Raw genomic sequence first — 20,372 nt, 5'->3', positions numbered from 1 at the left:
AATCTGTCTGCTCACATAAACATGGTCTGAAAGGCTTTTGTCAAAATGAGCTGGATCAGCAAATACCTACTGCTTAACCCCATTTAGATCATCCTAACGAAAGCAAGGCTTCTGCATGTTTTCATGAGCAGCTCCACTGGGAGTTTCAGGAGAAAGGCTCTCAAGCTCAGGAGTGGCAATGGATGATTCAGAATGATGACTTCTAGTGGCACACCTAAGTGGGTAGAGACAGGAGGCATCCAGTCCACAGTCTGAGGGAAATGTACTAAGCACATCAACATCATTAAGATACTGGAACTGACCTTACTGCATGAATAATTAATTGTGGCTTCAAAAATATACCAGAATCTGAAAAAACTCAAGACCTCTCAGATCAAAAGTATGATTTCAAATCACTGTGATATTCACTCATACAGTTTGTCTAAGTGCTTGTAAGGAAACAGAAGTGCAAGATTCAAAAAATTATCTTGGGGAAACTGGCTGCTCATGGCCTGGACAGGTACACAGGGTGAAAAAAACATGGTGGTGAATGGAGTTAGATCCAAATGGTGGCTGGACACCAGTGGTGTTCCCCAGGGCTCAGTACTGGGGCCAGTCCCAGTCAATATATTTACCAGGGACCTGGATTTGTAGTTGTGAGGCCACACCTCAAGTGCTGTGTCCAGTTCTGAGCCCCTCACTACAAGAAAGGCATGAGGGGCTGGAGTGTGTCCAGAGAAGGGCAGGGAGCTGGGGAAGGCTCTGGGACACAAGCCTGATGAGGAGCAGCTGAGGGAGCTGGGGGTGTTTGCCTGGAGAAAAGGAGCCTCAGGGGAGACCTTAACGCTCTGAACAACCGCCTGAAAGGTGGCTGGAGCCAGGGGGGTTTGGTCTTTTGGTCTCTTCTCCCAGGCAACTGGTGTTAGGATGACAGGACATGGCCTCGAGCTGCACCAGTGGAGGCCCACGTTGGATACCAGGAAGGATTTCCTCAAGGAAAGAGTGGTTAAACACAGGAACAGACTGGCCAGGGAGGTGGTGGAGTCACCACTCCAAAAGTGTTCAAGAAACAACTGGATATGGTACTTGGCACTAGTTGGCATGATGGTGCTCAATCAGAGGTTGGACTCGATAATCTTGGAGCTCTTTTCCAACCTCAATGATTCTGTGATCAACTCTCAGTCAGTTCACAGACAACACCAAGTTGGGCAGGAGTGCTGACCTGCTGGAGGGCAGGAAGGCTCTGCAGGGGGATCTGGACAGGCTGGACTGATGCTGAGGCCAATGGTGTGAGGTTCAACAAGGCCCAGTGCTGGGTCCTGCCCTTGGGCCACAACAACCCCTGCAGTGCTACAGGCTGGGGAAGAGCAGCTGGAAAGCGGCCAAGAGGAAAACAACCTGGGGGTGCTGGTCAGCAGCAGCTGAGCATGAGCCAGGCTGGGCCCAGAGTGGCCGGCAGGACCAGCAAAGTGGTGACGGACAATAAGACAAGAGGAAACTGGCCTTAAGTTGCACCAGGGAGGTTTAGATTGGATATTAGGAAAAATTTCTTTTCTGAGAGGGCAGTCAAGCACTGGCACAAGCTGCCGGGCGAAGTGGGTGAGCCAACATCTCTGGAGGTATTTAAAAGACTTGTAGATGTCGTGCTCAGGGACATGGTGGGTTTGGCAGGATCAGATCAACATCTGAACTCAATGAACTCAGAGATCTTTTCCAACCTAAATGATTCTATGTTTTTATTACTTCTTCCCATCAAATTCCACAGTAGGTTTCTTTTCAATAATCTCTTCAATTTTCTTAAAGTTGAGAATATTTGCATGGATATGGTATTATTACTGTCTTCAGCTGTTTTACTGCTAAGTGTTTAAATCTTATAAATGGCAGTTGCATTGATGAAGAAAAATATAACACCTGATATTTAATATATTTAACATATAACTGATATTTAGTCTCAGTTCTGCAAATACAATCAGTTTGCAAAAATGGTATTACTTCTCTACAGTATTTTCAACTTATTTTTATTCTAAAAATAAGTTTAAAAATGTACAGTTATACTAAGAAAAAAGTAATAATAGTCACCATATATTTGTGTTGAGGTGATAATTGCACAAAACCTCCAAAGATATTTGATAATGAAGTATGTACAGTTTCTCTAGAAAAGCACATACAAAAACATAACCAAACTCTTTCCAGAAAGCAAGCCATATTCATTTTCCAGAAAAATGAAATTATCCCAATGCTGGCCTCTTAACACTGGATTTATAAGGTTTTCATAACACAAATAACATACATAAAGAGCATTAAGTGGCAACCTATACACAAGCAAAGAAAAATCAGCGCCACACATTCCTTAGGCTGGTAAGTATAAACAGACAAAAAGAAACCCCAACAAAACTCAAAGCCAGAAAACAGCTATAAAGAAGTGAAAAGTAGAATAAGAGAAGAAAGTTGCTCAAGGTGAAAATAACTCAAGATAAAAGAATCATTCCCTCTTTGAACAAACATTTTATTAAAATTCCTAGTTAAGGAACACTTCTAGCCAAGAGCTTTTGGTGTTAACTGATATGCAGATTGCAGGACACAATTAAAACCTACAAAAAAGTGATGCAAGTCAAAGGGATTTAATAAATGGGTTGTAATGACAAGTATGTCTTTCAGTAATCATAAAATGTTTAAAGAGTTGGCCAACATTAATGCCTGTAGCCTCAAGGATTACAGAGCTTGGCTTGTGGTTTCTCTAAAATTAAAAGTAAAAAAAGAAAAAATCACCTTAGATGAACCTAAAACCTGTCCAGCAGGGGGATTTTTCTATACGCCAACCCTCACACCTGAATTTACTTTGAACAGAACTCCTGTATATTTTCAGAGTCTAAAATGTCAGAGCAGCCATCATGAAAGAATGAAAACCAGGCATCCAAAATATCTGGATTTTGATTCATATGTCATAATAAAAAACAAAACAAAACACAAACCAGACAAACAAAAAACACCAACAAAAACGTAGAATGGAATCCAATTAAGCAATTAGAGTAAAATTACATTTGAATTTAAGAAAGCTGCACTTTGATCCTTCTGCCTGAGCAGAGAGTAACTAGAGTAACCTAGTCTGAACAGATGCTTTACACAAACCAGGGACACAATTCCTCTGTACACAACAAATGAAGCCTATATCAATTTTCACAGCAGGGAGACACCTTTAGAAGACACAGGACAGGTTTGGATAGTTTGTGTGTTTCTTCCTTCAAAATAAAATCACTATATATTGTTCCAAGTGGAGTTTTACTTAGTTCCTCTAATATCTTGTAAGAGAGCCACAATTTTCCTCTTAAAAGTTTTCTTGTCCTCATCATCTCCCACCAAATTCACAGTGGGAAAAGAAATAAGCCATCTTAGAATCCATTCAGTTTTGGAAATCTAATGATTTGAACATCTGAACATGATGAGAAGGTATCTGGTTTCAATATTTGTGAATATAATGAGTGAAAAATCTATGCTAGATCAGGTAAGAATTAGAATCAGAAGCAGGACTTTTGGGTGAAAACTCAGAAACAGAAAACAAAAAGTTTCTGGTCCTTTCCACCTATAAATACTGCTGATCATTCAGTCTTCTGCCTATGCCATACAGAGTATTTTTATTATACACACAGAAAATCCAATGCAAGTGTCTGAAAGACAGGATGAAAACCATCATATTCTAGTTCTCTGGGCAACTATGGTAAAAACTTTCCTCAAAGTGATTTTATTTTACAGTTATTTCTTGTGCCAGTTGATAACAGGAGTAAGTCTTTACATGCTAGCTTTCTTTTTCTATTTTACTTCTCATTTTAACACATAAATGCCAAAACAGCACATCTAATCTTAGTAAGTCAAACATAAATCCTACAGGGACTGGATTTCTTAGTGCACACTTCCTAGTGATCTGCTCTGAATGTGTCACTATGTAGGATATAATGCATTTTGCCATTTTGTATGTATGGTTTGGAGGGTAATAATTTAGAAGATATGGATCAGAGCAGTCTTTACAAGTATGGTTTCCTAGGAAAGGGAAAAGAAGGTAAAGAATATCTTAAAATACTAAAAGGACAATTAATTCAATCAAAGATATTGACCTTAGTGGAATTAAGACAGCTATGGCTGGCAATAGTTACCAACAGCTCAAGATTTGGGGAATTAGAAATGAAATGTGGATCTTTCTAGGGATTTGCTGCTTTTAGTTTAAAAATTTGTCATAGTGGTCCTATTTAATATCTCCTTACAAAAATAAGAAAACTTGCTGACCTATTACAAGGCTGTTACAAGGCTGCTGATGGATAACAAGAGTTCCACTAGAAAAAAAAATCAAAATCCACCTTAAATAAATTGGAGGATAATGTATACTTTTAAGATGTACTTAAAATTTCAGAAAAAGATAAAACAAAAATTTCTATGTGTGTCTGGGTAAGGAGAAAAAAAGAAACAACAGGTACCATCCCAAAACAGTAACTTGAGAGACCACATAACCCAGGGAAGTGCTTAAGAAGGTTCTGCTGAAGTATGGAGGCATACAAGTAACAGAATGGGGCAAGAAGCTTCAGGAGCATTAATTAACCATGCATCTCTACAAGCTTCTGGAGTAATAAAAGTCCTTCTGAGAGGCTATTATTGACTTTTTTGGTAGTTATGGGGAGAATTAACCAAATATAAGGATGGAAACATGAGAAATTAAAAATAGAGGAGGTTACTAAAGAAGAAAACAGCAAATTAAACTGATTTCACAAAAGCTGTTTCAGTACTCTCAGGTACCTGGAAGGACAGGTCTCTTGGAAAGTTGATTTAATGGATAAGGGAGTGCAAGAAACTTAGCAGAAAATACACAACAGGTTATTCGGATGAACGAGAGAGACAAAACTGAGGCTCAGGAATCAATACACCTGCATAAGCATAGGGCAGAATTGAAAAAATATACAGAGGGAACTTGGACAAAGCACTGGAGACGAGGAAAATGTTATTTACTTCCATAAATTAGCTAGAACACTGAAAATCTGAAAAAGTAGCTGTCAGCAGTTTACTGGCAAAAAAAAAGATGATGGTATTTTTAAACAGTATTTGTTGTGTAGATCTGGTTTTGTTCAATACTTTTAATTAGTGACAGGTAGAGAAGAAGAAAATACCCTTTTAAAATATGCACTAAGCTAGAAGGGAATTAAAATATTCTGGAAAATAGTATTGTAATTCAAAATACTTTAATAAACTAGAGATACTATACAGAAGACATTCCATAAATGCAAATGTAAATTATTCCACTCAATGATAAAGAAATCAATCCCACAGAGCTAGACAGACTGGTAAGCAGAAAGACCAAGGAAAAATATTTAATCATTATACTGGACTATAAATTAAACATAAGGCAGGTTAGAAAGGTGCTAAACTCTGGAATTTTTCAATGTCTGCTCTCACAGTCAAGTTAAGGGAGGAGGAGACTGAATATTGAACAATAAAAGGTTTTCTCCAAAACATTAGCTTAACCTGTAAGTATGCAGGAGTTACTAAAAAGTATAAATTTCAATAAAATGCCTCCTTTCTTTCTTAATTAATTCTGTGTCATTTTTTTAAAAATCCTCCTGATATTATTTTGTTAGTGCACATACTTTCAAATTAAAGACTCAGTTCATTAAGGCATACGGAGCAGAATGGGTTTGTGGCATTTTTCTGCAAAAGAGCCTGCCTGGAAAACTGTGTTAATAGACAAGCACATTAGCCCTCTTAATGATGCAAACACAAAGAGATTCTTAATTCTGCATTGTGCCTAATACTTTAAGAAGCACATTCCCGAGTAAATCTATTTTCAAATAATGTGTTTTACTTACACTGATTGGCAAACAAGCCTTGTGCCTCAACATGAGCTGCTAAAACCACTGCAACTTTTCTGAGTATATTAACAATTCTGTCATTTGCCTGAAATGACAAACAGGGAAGGACTAGTATGGATGGTGCCGAATTAAAACCATCCTTTTAATTAAAAATTAGATTTCTTGTAAGTGTAAATGAAAATTGAAAGCATGTACTGACCCTGGCAGGCTCTGCAGTAATTAATTCCAATCACTCCTGGAAGCCATTCCTAGTATAGTAATGAAATTTGCACAATAACTTTTTATTAAGACCGTAAAATGGATGCACGGTAGTGACTTTATACCCTACTCTCACTTTCCTGCAGGTATGTATGTACTGCTGACTGACCAGTGCGGATGGTGGCTGCTCCCAGACCCATCCATGCCCATCGGTTCCCCACCCTGGGAGGCGCACAGGCCTGCAGAGGCTCATTATTCCTCAGCCATTACCCACCATCCATTATCCTTTATCCACCATCCATTATATGGGATGCGGAGCGCGGCCGGGACGGCGTGGGAGCGCCCCCTGCTGCCGCACGGCCGCCACCGCACCGCCCCAGGCTTTGGAACAGCTCCGGCGAGGCAGATCAACCCACAGCCCGCCCGGGGTATCCACAGCCCCTCCGGGCCATCCACAGCCCCTGTGGGTGATCCACAGCCTCTCCGGGCCATCCACAGCCCCTGTGGGTGATCCACAGCCCCTCCCGACCATCCACAGCCCCTCCTGGCTATTCACAGCCCCTGTGGGTGATCCACAGCCTCTCCGGGCCATCCACAGCCCCTGTGGGTGATCCACAGCCCCTCCGGGCCATCCACAACCCCTCCAGGCCATCCACAGCCCCTGTGGGTGATCCACAGTCCCCCTGGGCAATCCACAGCCCGTCAGGGTGATTCACAGCCCCTGTGGGCGATCCACAGCTCTTCAGGGCAATCTACAGCCCCTCTGGGTGATCCACAGCCCCTGTGGGCCATCCACAGCTCCTGTGGGACATCCACAGCCCTTCAGGACAATCCACAGCCTCCCTGGGCAATCCACAGCCTCCCTGGGCAATCCACAGCTCCCCAGGGTGATCCACAGCCCCTTAGGGCAATCTGCTCCCCCACAGAGAAGTTCTTTCTCATGTTTAGGTGAAACTTCCTGTGCATCAGTTTCTGCCCATTCCCTGTTGTCCTACTGCTGGGCACCACCAGAGAGCTTGGTCCATCCTCTTGACACCCTCCCTTTCACACACATTGACGGGGTCTACTCTCACTTTTCTCCTCTCCGAGTTAAACAGCCTCTGCTCCCTCAGCCTTTCCTTATAAATGAGGTGCATCAGTTCCCTGACTGTCTCCACAGCTCACGTTCCCACCTAAAGAAAGGCCATGGAGCCCTCACAGCAGTTGAAATCAGCCCAACAGTACCAACCTCCCTCTGCACGATCAGCCAGCAGTTCTGCATGGGCTCCAGCTCCAGGGCATGACCTTCTCCTCTACTCTTGCAGCTCAAACAAAACCCAAATTAATCCAGACAATGTAATAACCACATTTCAGAACTAATACCTGCATTAGAAACCAAATCATACTGCTTTCCTTTTCTTCTGGCTGAAACTCAGAATTTAGCTTAAAAGTAACTGTGACTGCATCTGAAATGATCAGAAGTGTCATTTCCACTCAAAGGCTGAGTGGAACACACATGGGGGCTGCTCAGGCTTAGCACGGTGAGATCCCGAGGCTGGTGAGGGTTCTCAGCAGGGCATCGCCGCCTGGCATCTGCCATGAGCCACATCAGCTCTGGCACCAGTACAACTGGTACAGAAACACTGGCTTTATTTACACTTTCTCAAGAAGGATGGATTAACATTATTTCTTTTGAATTCAAGAAGCAGCTTAGAAGTTGAGAATGAAGAAATGGTTTTGTAGTCTGAAAAAAAGAGATACACATGATGAGATCTCTAATTTTAAAATGCCAGTTACCTGCTACCAAAAAAGGAGGGAAGCGGTCACATCCAAGACTTCCTTACTGCCTTTCCTGAATCCCATTTCAAAGACAAATCATGCCTTGTAGAACTAGGAACTATACAAGATATTTAATATTTAGATTTAGAGCAAAATTTAAAATTTTACTTTGGCATAACCCTGTCTCATTTTGACTTGTAACTAACTTGCCATCACACTTAGAGATGACAGAAGTCACATCTAAAATAATGACATCCTTGAAAAGGTACTATCCATTAGTTTCTGAGAACATTCCAAATTATAACTATTTAAATAGGAAATGTAAAAACATTTTAAAACTTTGTTGAAAAACTTAAATTTTGTAAGAAGTAAACGTGCAGACATGCAAACACCGACTGCGTGCATGTACAGAGGGACTTGCAAATGAGCTTGCTTAACCAAGAACTCAAAACTGGCTGCTTATTACAGAAAAAAACGTTAGATATATCCAGATTACAACTGTAACCAAATCAAAAGATTAAACCCATTGACTTAACCAAAGCTTTCTGTTTGGTGACTGAGAGCCATCTATGGGCAGGAGGAATGCCTGGATGACTTCAGCTGCATTAAGAAGAATCCTACAGCTCACGTTCCTCTTATCTCATAACCTATGATGATGTGAGTTCTCTGGAGGATGGCAGAAGGCAGATAAAACCCTGCAATTATTCCTAATTTCATTGTAAACAAATGGAAGATAAGAAATTTTCTAAAAAATATTGTTACTCACAACACCCAAAGTCTTTGCATTGTCTTTCAATCTTCATGTTAATTTAACCAGCCCGTAATACAGCAGTAAAACATGTCTGGAAATTGAATTGTGGTTTATCTTCCTCTGAGCCAATTACTATTTTAGTTGCAAATTATTCAACTGATTTACTAATAAAAAGAGCATACAAAAAAGCCCGAGAGATTAGGTAAAAAATACATAGTGATTGAAAATTATCACGGTTGTTGGAAAATAATGAAAATTTAGTGAAGTAAACAAGAAAGTTCAAAGAACAGAGTTCACAGACTAAAAAGATATTGAAAGACCTAAATCGTACACATTTCAGAAGTCAAAATTTTTTTTCCATTAAAAACAGCCTTTAAATTGCAAAACGGATATCTTTTTGTATAGACTAGATTTTTTTTTAAACACTAAGATTAAAAAAAAAAATTACACAATATAGATTATATATGTATTGGTATCAGACAAAAGATGGAATTTTATACATTTACATTTTGTATCAAATATACCAAGTTATTAATATTACCATCCAAACTACTTAGCAAAAAAAATTATATTTAAAAATATACTCAGGAAATTATAACTTTCACTGACAGTGGTAGAATATACATTTGGTGTCTATCTCACCTTTCAGATCTTCCAAAGGATAATTACAGGATCACAGAATATTGGGAGTTGGAAGGGACCCACGAGGACCATCGAGTCCTGCCCTGAAGTGAATGGCCCATGTGGGGGATCCAACACCCAACCTGGGCATTATCAGCACCCTGCTCTCACCAGTTATTTGAAGTGTGAAGAAGTCCAATTACAGCAGAGCCTATCCCACGCCCATTTTGGATACATCAAACAAAACATATTCACTATTTCCTTTGAATCAGTTCTTGAACTATCAGCTTGTTCCACGTTTGCTGAGCCACCAACCAAAAGGGCTAAAGCAAAGCATTTCCTAAACCACCAAAATTATCACCTTACTATCAATTAATATTTCATTAACCTAAAGAATCAGTGCAAAGTGACCAAGACTGTTGTTTAATGTTTCAAATCACATTAAATATGCAATTAAGATCCTTATTTTTCCTCTAAGTTCAAAATTCTGTAATAAATAATTCCGACATTTTAACAAATTTAATTTAAAAAATGAACTAAGTAAGAAACTTCCTAAAATGTACCTGATAATTAAGTTTCTTGAAAACATGCTATAGTCAACATATTCTAGGCAGGAGGAAAACTCCAATATACAAATTAAGAGAGCTGTCTGGCACCTGATTTGGCTTTGGAACAGGCTGCAGTTAAGGCAGATATCCACTAAGTGGCATTAGCAACCCAAACACCTAATTTTGACAAAAAATAATCGTAATACAGAACACTTTCTCTCCCACAAACAAATTGATGGAAAACATTTCCTTTGAATGATTAATTTTATTCAATTTTGTTATAAGCTTTGGTATAATTCCAAACAGCATTGGCAATTTCCTTTTCAGATCAAGACATCTGCAAATATTTATCAGGATGGTCTGATTAAAAATAAAACAATCATGACAAATGCATTAAACAAAGCAACCAAAATATGGGAGCAATGTGACATCAAATTAGGACACATAAAATTACAGCAAGATATTTTAAAAGTATTTGGGGTTTCAGAAGTGCTGTAAATCAGCAAGCCTGTTGTGAAGTGCAAAAGTACAAAAGTCACACCAAATATTTACTTTACACAAGCCTTTAAAAAAAAGATCATTCTAATAATTTAGATATACTGATGTTACCCGATTCTAGGGAGTATAAAAGATTATGACAACTGGGAAAGTAAGAAAACGACGACACTAATTAAGAATTTGTTTTCAAAATATTAATTAATGGTTAACAACCGTAAATATAGGGTTCTGAAAATTGTTTACTAGAAAAACGCCTTTAGGAACAATATGAACACCAGAGAAAAGTATTAGAACAGAATGCTCATTTTAAAATAGCTTTCCCCTATTCCTATTGTTTGTCTCTGGTCTTTTATCACTGTCAGTTTGTTCATACATAAACAGCTCATGAATTTAAAGGGGGTGGAAAAGTCAGTACTACTGTATACAAGATTACAGAAAAATTAAATGAGCAAGTACTTCCATCTCTCTGCCTCATCAAAGTATATATTTTAAGCTTGTGAAATATCCTATATATGCACTCAAAATTCTCAGCATACTTCAATGCTACAAGGAGTAAGACATTCCTTTTCCTTTTTTTTTAAGTGATTTTTAAGTGATTTTTTTTCTCCTCACTGGCCACAGAGGAATTGCATTAGGACATAGTCCTTCTTCCCTACATCCGCCTACGACAAACATTTGCTGCAAGTCAGCGACTCCAAAACCAAATTGTTTACAATTAACTCAAAAAGCCATTAAAAAATTGTTTCTTTGTTCCAGTTGGAAAGAGAGAGAGCCAGATGTGTGGCTTGTTGATCTTGCTCTTTGCTGACCTCTGAGTGTAGGAAGAACTGCAGCTGAGGAAGGAAGTCAGCAAGTTGTGTTAATGAAGGTGAACATTGCAAAAAAGGGCTTGCAATTTTTTTCATTAAAAAAAAATGTATTTGAAAGACTTTTTATTAAAAAAGAGATAGTACAAGGCCTTATTTTTGCCTGTGGATGAAGAATTTGAGCCTTTGTTTCAGAAGAATTAACTGAGTTTGTGTTTTGCTATTTTGAAAAATGTTACCCTTAATTTCAAAAACTTCATGAAGTTTCACTGAGGAGCCTGTAAATTAGCAGACAACTCATAATTAACACCTGCTGGAAAACCATCATTCTTTGAGGATGTAATACTCAGGAAAAGCCTTTTAATTTTAGGTTCTGAGTCACAGTCTAGCACTACCGACCAAAATCTGGCATAAAGCTGAATTCCAGATTGAGAGTGTGCCCAGTTCTTGGGAAAGCACATCTGCCCAACAATACAAGGCAATCCCAACAATTACCACAGTACTTTTCTTCACAGTTCTCCCTGAAACACATTTATGCATTGTATCTGTAAAATACCTGGCAATGAATTAACTAGAGGTCTGAGTTAAAAACTTCATTATGTGGTACTCCTCATAACCGTACAGAACATGTCGGTACAAGATACTCTGTGAGATAAAAACAGGCTCAAAAACTGAACGGCAGTAGGTGTGAAACGTTATCAACTTGTTTATAAACTTTTAATAACTTTCTAAAATAATGTTTGAAATGCATTCTGAAATTCTACAACCACAGTGCTCCTCTTTTTATCAAGATACCTGAGATGTTAGTAAGTTATCATGGCCTAAGGTAAACTAAGGACACATTTGTGTGTGAAGTACAAATTCACTCCAGAGATTCAACTTCAGATATTAATTCTGGCACTCAACATCAATGCTTAAGCAGTTAGTGAAGACTTCTTTAGACATCCAACTTAATTGTCTGGATTAGGCTAAATGTTTGATCTTACTCTCCCTGCATTGCTAACTTCATCTTTAACACTTCACACTACTTTTGGTGGAAAATGATGCCTAATTCTTGTCAAGCAGTTACTACTTTAAGAACATATTTACCATGTAAAGACCTGAATATAATCACAGTTCATCTTCCAACTGTCTATTATGATATTATTTAATTAAGAAACTTTCCAAAGTATTCTTAGAAAACAGGAAATTGAAAATGAAAAGCAGTTTACTCCCTTCCCACCCCATATTCTCCTGCTCCCAAGGTCATTTAAAAAAAAACAACAGTAACAGATCACCATATACATGTATACACAAAACACTTCTGAAAACAGTTATACTATTATTTAATCTGATAGAGACATTCAAACTCTGGAGAACTAAAGCAATAATTCATGTCACATTTTTCAAAAGTAAGCAATACTGGCCATTTTAAAAACAGTCTACAAGATTCAATTTTCCTCTTTGCACTGACAGAAATGAAAACCTTATCATGTAAAGTTCCCAGCACAGCTCAAACAGCTCACACTTCAGAACACAAAAAATTGCTTCTGCTGTATTAGTATTTAGAATTTAGTATTGGCTTTTCACTTTTATATTAAGATTTGATCTTCAGAACTTTTCCTTTTAGAAACAAAAAAAAATCTTGTATTTAGTTAGTCTGAAAAAAAATATTTTTAAGATCAGTAAAGTCATATTTGAGGGTTTCATTTTGAAAAAAAGTCTTAACTATAAAAGGTCTAACAGCCAGCAGTTAGGACTTCAAACATATATCAGGTAAAAAAAACTAACTAATTTTCTTACCAGATGTAATTACAACCAGTTTATTACCTTCTAACAATGAACTTAATAAGAACAGTTAATCATGCTATAGTAGTATTAACTTTATATGGAATAATATTAAGGAGTGCATAATTTAACAAATCTTTATTTCCTCATTTCACTGCCCTTTTTTCCTCCCCATTTCCTGTTTTCTTCTATCTCATCAAGAGTATTCATCTCCACTCCTACCATTTTTCTTTTTATTTTTTCTTTTCCTTCTATTTGTCCTGTCTCTAAGATTTCCCTTCACCTCCTCTCAGTCCCAGACACTGGAGTGGATAAATCCATGCTGAACAGCTGGATTTCAGATTCTCTCCTCTCTGGATCAGGATCATCCTGGACCATTAACCTTAGTTGAAATGTTATTATAAAATTTAATAGGTATGTCATTTGCATAATTCCTATTTCAACTCCCATATGACTGTAACCAAAAAGGAGATTGGAAGCTCTTTTAACAGAGAAAGTAAAACTTAGAAATAAAAGATGCAAAATAGGTTTGCTGGTTGTGTACACAGTCCTTACAAGTTCACATCAGTAGTTTAAACCACAGAGAATAATTTTCTACCCTGTAGAAATTGTCAAAGCTCTGACTGCAGTCTTTCATCTTAAGTCTCTCCTGCCACCCCTCCCATCCACCTCCTCCCTTGGACCTGGGTTTGTTGACCCATCCACTGAAATAAAACAGGAATATTGCTGTCTTTCAGCTATGCTGGTTCCACATCCTTTGTAACCTTAAACTGATGAACCTCTACACCTTCCACCTCTGCAGGTGGCTTTATTTCTTTTGAACAAATCTCCACATGATCAGTAAACACCTTTATTTTGACAGACTGCCCTGACTCTGCCTGGGTACTGTGAACCTGCTTTGACAGAAACCCAGTCAGGCTGCTGCTGCTGTGTTGGGCTTGTTTTCACCTGCAAGTGGAAGTTTTTGTGGTCTTTTGCCCACAGCACCACTTGTTGGATGCCCCTCACAGCAAGCTGAATTAATGACAGAATGCACTGTTACTAAAGCAGGGTTAACTCAGAGAATCCTTTCTATACTCAGTGGCTTCCACCTCTCTGAGAAGCCACTGGATCAAAGCCACCATCTTCCAACAGTATGGTTAAGATACCACTGCCTCAGATTTTAGGTGTTACATGCTGCAAGCAGTCCAGGTCAGATGTCCTGTCTGCTTCACACTTCCCAGGAATCCAGGAAGGGCTGGCAAACAGCACTGTTTGGGTCACAACCAGAACCAATGTCCGTGAATCTCAGCCCTGAAGCCCTGCTCACAACTCAGCTGCATGTGAAATGTGACAGAGATGTCCCTTCTGGTCCCTATAGTCTTTGTAGAAAGCACAAGAAGCTGGACTGGCACAACCTCTAGTATTTCACTAAGAAGTAGTTTGTTTCCAGTGACAAATTTTCTTTTAATTACATCTACAGATCAAAACCTTCTAGTTCATTTCTATCACCCCGCTGCTTCCCCCTCAGCTATTGAAGTTTGCAGCTGTTCACAACCTCTTCATAGTCCTTCTCATGTATCCTTTTCTTGGAGCAGAGAGAAATAAGAAGTTTAAAGCCAATAAAATGATTTGTTACTGCAGGTACTGGCACTGATTCCCTTGTGTTGATACCAGTACTTGTGTGAATCTGCAGTGAGCTGATGCAGAGGCCTAAACTGACAGAAGAGTAATCCTCCGGGAAGCCTTTGCAATCCCACAGATTTTCAGCAGCAAATTCCCTAAACCACTACATCCTGCTCAGTGAAGGTGTTGATGCAAGAGAAGGGGCAGACAGCACTCAGCTAACTCCTCAAGGTGGCAATGAGCTAACAGAACAACTATACATCTGATCACAAAATAAACTCCTGTACATGTATTGACCATACAGAGTGGCTGGTGTGGTCTCTCTCAGGGAACAAAGACATTTTGGACAAATGAGCACTTAAAATCTCAAGTTACATTGGACTCATTCAACAAACACATCAACAGTGCATAAAGCAAAGTCCAGCATACTGCACTCTTCAGCTTTCTCACAACTCACATATAAAAGGAAGAGGGTACTTAACACAAACCCACAGTTATGTCTTACCTAGAAATAAAGTGGTTCCAATTCACATGCAAAACTCCAAAGAGGCGATGCTAAACATTCAATGTCCGTCTGTCATGAAAAACATTCAAGATTACACTTGGGGTCAGTTTCGCTCTTCCCTATCTCAATTTTGCAACAGAACTTTCTAGTTTAAAAAAGAAATTTCCATGAGAAATAGAGGTTATTCTATTGAAAGTGAGATTTGTAACATCCAAAAATTTTTGTAGTCATATCATTAAATACTGCAGCTGGGTTGAAATGATCAGGTATTCAAACTAAATTTTATATCATATAATTCTGCTGAATAGATGCAGAAGATAAGTTAGATTTTATAACGAGCTGTTGCCAAGACTAGTACAGCCAAAGGAAAATAATGTGCACTGATAGTGGTATGCATTATATTAAGAATTAAAAGATATAATAATGAAATCATGGAAATGGAATACATTTCCAAAACATTTAGCAATTTAGTATAAAGGCTATATTTATTTAAAGCAATATTTATAATGAAAAAAAGTCCAGTTCTAAGCAGTTCTAAGTTCAGAAATTAATTTTCCAATCTTTTGAAACTACTGAAATAAAGAATGTAATTTAAATGTCCAATAGTGATCATTTCATTTTCCAAGTGTTGGGGCAGGGGATGTCACTAGAAAAACAAGGAGACCAGGTGCTTCATAAGGTTCTATACAGACAGCTATTTTAATGTTACTTTTTCAACTCTCTAAATAAAATAACTTAAGAGAGATGCAAGCTTGCTCCCAGAATAAAGGTGAAAGTAATAAGGAAAATAAGTCCACTACAGAAAAGTTTGGAAGTGAACTTCAATTTCAACCATAACCTTAATAATGGTAATAGAGCTCCCCAAACACTTTTCCCAAATATTGAGTTTCACTATCCTCATAGCCTCAGAGGTCAAGCCATCCCGTCCATAAATCAGCTTAATTCAGCTTCATTAGGTTTTGGCTTTGAAAAACACATGGTTGTGTTTCTGCAGCTATATTTATAAATATGTGACTAAAAACTTGGTTTAATCTAATTATCGACTTTTATTCATTTAATTTCAAAATAGTAACCTTGATTGCTGCCTAAAGAGGAATTATCTCTCGAAACTCATGTGGTACAGTGCAGATTGGGTTTTTTTCCCTAAAAATACATTCCTTACTGCAAATTGTAACAATTCATTATAAAAGCAGATTATATCAAAATGTAATACTAATTTCCCAAGTAGAACACCCACACAGGGAACTAATTAGGAATTGCTCCTCTGTGTAAACAAATCTTTGTACCAATTAGTAGCTGGTCAAGTCAGGGAACTCCCTCTCTCTAGGGGAAAAACAATTTTTTTTTTTTTAGCATTGATTTATTTTGCTTCTGGCTGCAAATTCTCTCCAGTTATGTAGCAATGAATGGTATTTGCAACTTGTATTTAAGACACTTTGATGGGAAATTGGTCAAGATCTGGAAAAAAAAATGGCAGTAGAAGACCCATAAAAATCACAGAACCAGGACTTCAAACGGGATGTGAACAAATCCTGCTCTCTCCCTAAGCCAATTCTGTCCCAAGGGTTTAGACAGACCAGAACAATAACAGTGACATGACTCAAAACAAACAGTGGAGTAAATGAAAAAAGTACATGGGAAGAAGAATTCTCAATTGTTGTTCTACAACAAGAAAAGCAAACAAATAAAAACCTCAAGGCGAGAATCTTATGCCCAGATAGCGTTCTGAAAGCATCAGTGAGGTGCAACAGCAAAACTGCATAAAGGATGGTATTCAATGAGGGCTGAGCATTCATTTATCATTGATGATGTTCAAATCTGCTCCACAGCTGTTCTGTGCAAGTCTGAAAGGATGAAAGGACCAGAGGTGACTCTTACCTTGTTGAAGATGATCCAGAGCCTTCCCAATACTTAAACAGAGGCTGCAATCTGTGGATTTTAAAATTTATTTAAAAGGATCGTTATTAATGAAACTGCTTTAATTAATGAGTAAAAATCAGAAAAGTTACTTAAATGCCTTCAATGGAGAATAACTTCCATTTTTTCAAAAGCAAAGAGTACTCTGCAAGGTGTCTTCTACTGTGCATTGCTTCCAGAGCCAAAGGTCAATTAGTCTCACACTAGTGCACACCGGGGTAGTGAAGGACTGCTGCAGGGCAGGGAAAGGACTGGCACAGAACCCAGACACCCACCCATTCCCACAGAGCAGTGATGGAGTACGAGACAACTCCTGACCCTCCAGTTCTACAGGGCTGCAAAAATCAGCTCTAAATACCACTGTTTAGTACAGCATTTACTGCTAGAAGAGGTAAGAAAACATGTCGCCTTCCCTCTTGACCCAACAACAAAAATCACAGGTCTGAAAGACTCTGGAATTCCAGCGCTAGTTACATTTGTATAGAAAATGTAAAAAAAAAACAAAACTAAATTTTGGAAAGAAAACCCCAGCAACTATCAAGGAGAACCTCCTGTTCATCTGAGTTATAAAACTACAAAACCGTTGCAACTTATACAGAATAGCTATCCCTCATAATAGCATAACTCAGGTAGTAGCTAGGACTGAACTTCTGGAAGTCTGCTTTTTAATATATTAAAAAAATTTCTCAGATATCTAAATTTTGTTCACTATAAAAAAAAAAAAAACCACAAAATCAAACGGGATATAAAAACAACGTCAGTGTAATTTACAGGGTTAATGTGATTAGCAGGTATGAAATGGGCATTAAAAAAAAGACTACAAACAGATGCCAAAAACCATTTGTTATCTGTGAGCAATAACTGCATGGAATGGGCAGCAAGGCAAGTTCACTGAGGTATCACATTTGGATTGAGAGAGATGCCATTGAGTGAGAAAGCCAAAGCCAATGCCATGGGTGGGAAGGAGGATAAACTACTCTGAAAAGTTTAGTTTCCAGTTTGGTATCTTTAAAATATTCCTTTAAAAGTGGAGATAAACATCCCAAGACTGGTATCAGTTTTCCACAGGAAAGCTGAGGGAGGGAAGAGGAACAACACTTTAATAACTTCAGAAAAAAACTAAGTATCAAGACACTTTCTTACAGCACTGTGACTTAACCACAGCATGAAGAAATGTATTTATGAGCAACCACTCTTGTTCTTGGGAGAACTGGGAGTCAGAAAGAAAGGAAAGTGATCATTTCTTAAACACCAGCCTGACAAAAATGGACTGAAGTAAATAAGGCACCCTGAAACTCTAGTAAAATGTTGCTCAAAGGAAAGGGTATTAGCAAGGAGGCAAACCATAATATATATTAACACAGAAGAGAAGATCCTCTTTTACTATTTTGGGAAACTACAGCAAGTCAATTTATCTCTAGTTAAAATGCATTTATACAGTGAAACACAGGAGTCAGTTCGGTTCCCTTAGCATAGTAGTCTGGGGGACCTGCTGGGAGTAAAGCTTATTATCCTCCCAGGGATTTGAGCAGTCGTAGTTCACAACCAATTTGACTTAAGGAAAAACACAGCTGCTATTTTGAAGGTTTCCTGCTGTGTAAGAAATAATTAAGGCTGTACGATCAGTATTCAACAAAGCATAAATAGAAGAGATGCTAAATTAATTCTATTTGGAAATAAGGAGTTAAGAGAAGCTACATTACAGAATGGACTACATAATGTTCAAAGGCAAAAAGAGGAGAGTTAAATGAGAGGAAGTGTGTGTCAGAGGCCAAACTCTCTATCCTAACTACGCAACCACAACATTATTTCATGTTTTAGAAGTCCTTTACTCAAGAAGTAGAAAGTACAAGTTCCAAAACAAAGCAACGAGTTTTATTCTGATTTAAAATACAAAACCAAAAAAAGGAGCAGCAACTGAACACACTTATCAATGTAAAAACTGAAAAAACCACAGACTCATTAAAAACTCTACTACCAACCTGGTAATGTTTCTATCTTATGCAAAAAAATGCAAGAGATGGCAATGGCAATCCCAGTAATTCCGGGCAGTTCATCCTTAGAGCATCCTGACCTGAGCTTTGATGCTCACCCCACACAGCCCTCAAAGCACAAACTGCAGCAGGAATTGCCAGCCCAGGAATGGCACTGTCCCCGTGGGCACTGGGAGGTCAGTTTCTGACCACTGGAGCACAGCCAGCTGGAGGAGCACATGACAAGAAGCCCATGCCATCCCAAGAGCTATTCCTCATGTCCTGTAGGAGCGGGGTGGTGAGACAGATGGCCGAGCCCCACGGACTAGAGTCAACCCCCGAGTTGTCTGTCGGACCAGACACTGTTAAGTCATTAGGATGCTAATAGCTTTAACACTGCTTAAAGGAAAAAAAAACACCCACACTCAAAACTTCACACCCTACAGTTTTTGCTAAATAGAAGGTTAGACTTGCACCTCCTAGACATGAGGCAAACAGACAATTATAAGAGGGCTGAGGCATCTGCTGAAGACAGGGATTCTCCAGGGAAAAGCTAAGGATCATGACAACTCAGGTTTGCACTAGCACTGCTCCTTTAGCTAACAGAAAGCAAAGCTTAGGTTAGGGATAAGTTTTACTCTACTGCCAGGATTTACATCCTCTGGTTGAGAACATTGTAGATGCCATCTGCTTAATACTCAGGTTATTAATTTTGATTTAAAATGCCAGGCCATAATTCTTCAAATATATATATATATTTTAAACAATTGCTTTCAAAATGGCTGATTATACTTGTGTATTCTCTGGGGCTTGTCTTATAAAACAAATATGAAACTCAATTATTCCATGATTTTAAGTTGCTCTGGCTCATTTTTCCAGCTTCCCAGACAGCTTCTGACTGCCAGGCTTGAAAGAATTGTTCTTCTACCTTCCTAAGCACACACTGACAATGCTGCTACTGCCTCCCTAAAGAAGCTGCTAAATCCCAGCTTCCTGGAAAGCAGGATCTGTGGCCACATATATGTCAAAAAATAAAACAGACCAGGGCACACAGCCATGTTCTGGGCTTGGAACCAGCAAACACGTTACAGCTTGTAGCTGGACAACTAAAATCCTACTCCTCCATACAGCCCAGCCAGATCCAAACAGACTTTTGGAAACAGTCCATCGTCCCTCCCAACCCCAGAACTATGCTTGGGCATTATCTGGGAGAGTGTTAGCTGGCATAGAACAAAACTGTGTCATGAGCAGGACTAAAAATGTAACAGTAGAGTTGCATGCCATACCCACTCCTTATTTAGTTCCTGCTATGAACATGCATCATAAATACAGTACTCAGTTGTTTCTGGAGAACATCACTTTTATTAGTTAATATGGAAGTTAATTCCATAAACGGCCAAATGTGTTTCAGAATTAACAGATCACCCTTGCCTAGGTGGCTGTTGCTTTCAAATCAGGGAAACAGAATCACAAAATCATGTAATATCTGAGCATTTGTGTTTCCACAATGAGTATCATATGCAGCACACGAGAAAATCTGCACTCTCTAGGTTTTGGAGCTTTTTAATGTGTTCAGATGGATTGAACATGAGCATCT

General features: G+C 38.6%; 1 protein-coding gene across 7 annotated transcripts in view; it reads right to left on the bottom strand.

Moving 5' to 3' along the window:
• The window catches only part of CYRIA (CYFIP related Rac1 interactor A), a 56,218-nt gene that overhangs the window by 23,284 nt on the left and 12,562 nt on the right, over nucleotides 1–20,372 (bottom strand). For 3 of the 7 annotated variants that reach the window (XM_058019573.1, XM_058019569.1, XM_058019576.1), the window contains exons 2-3: nucleotides 16,764–16,814; nucleotides 14,886–14,954 (exon numbers count right to left, since the gene is read on the bottom strand). The exons of 2 other annotated variants lie outside the window; for them this stretch is intronic. The gene's annotated coding sequence lies outside the window, so the exon portion shown is untranslated. The remainder of the gene's footprint in view (nucleotides 1–14,885; nucleotides 14,955–16,763; nucleotides 16,815–20,372) is intronic. 2 more of the 7 variants (XM_058019574.1, XM_058019570.1) reach the window with 1 other exon arrangement.

This window comes from Melospiza georgiana, chromosome 3, assembly GCF_028018845.1.
Source record: "Melospiza georgiana isolate bMelGeo1 chromosome 3, bMelGeo1.pri, whole genome shotgun sequence".
NCBI lineage: Eukaryota > Metazoa > Chordata > Aves > Passeriformes > Passerellidae > Melospiza > Melospiza georgiana.
Note: the sequence above shows the minus strand (reverse complement) of the source record. Positions and strands in the feature narration are given on the sequence as shown.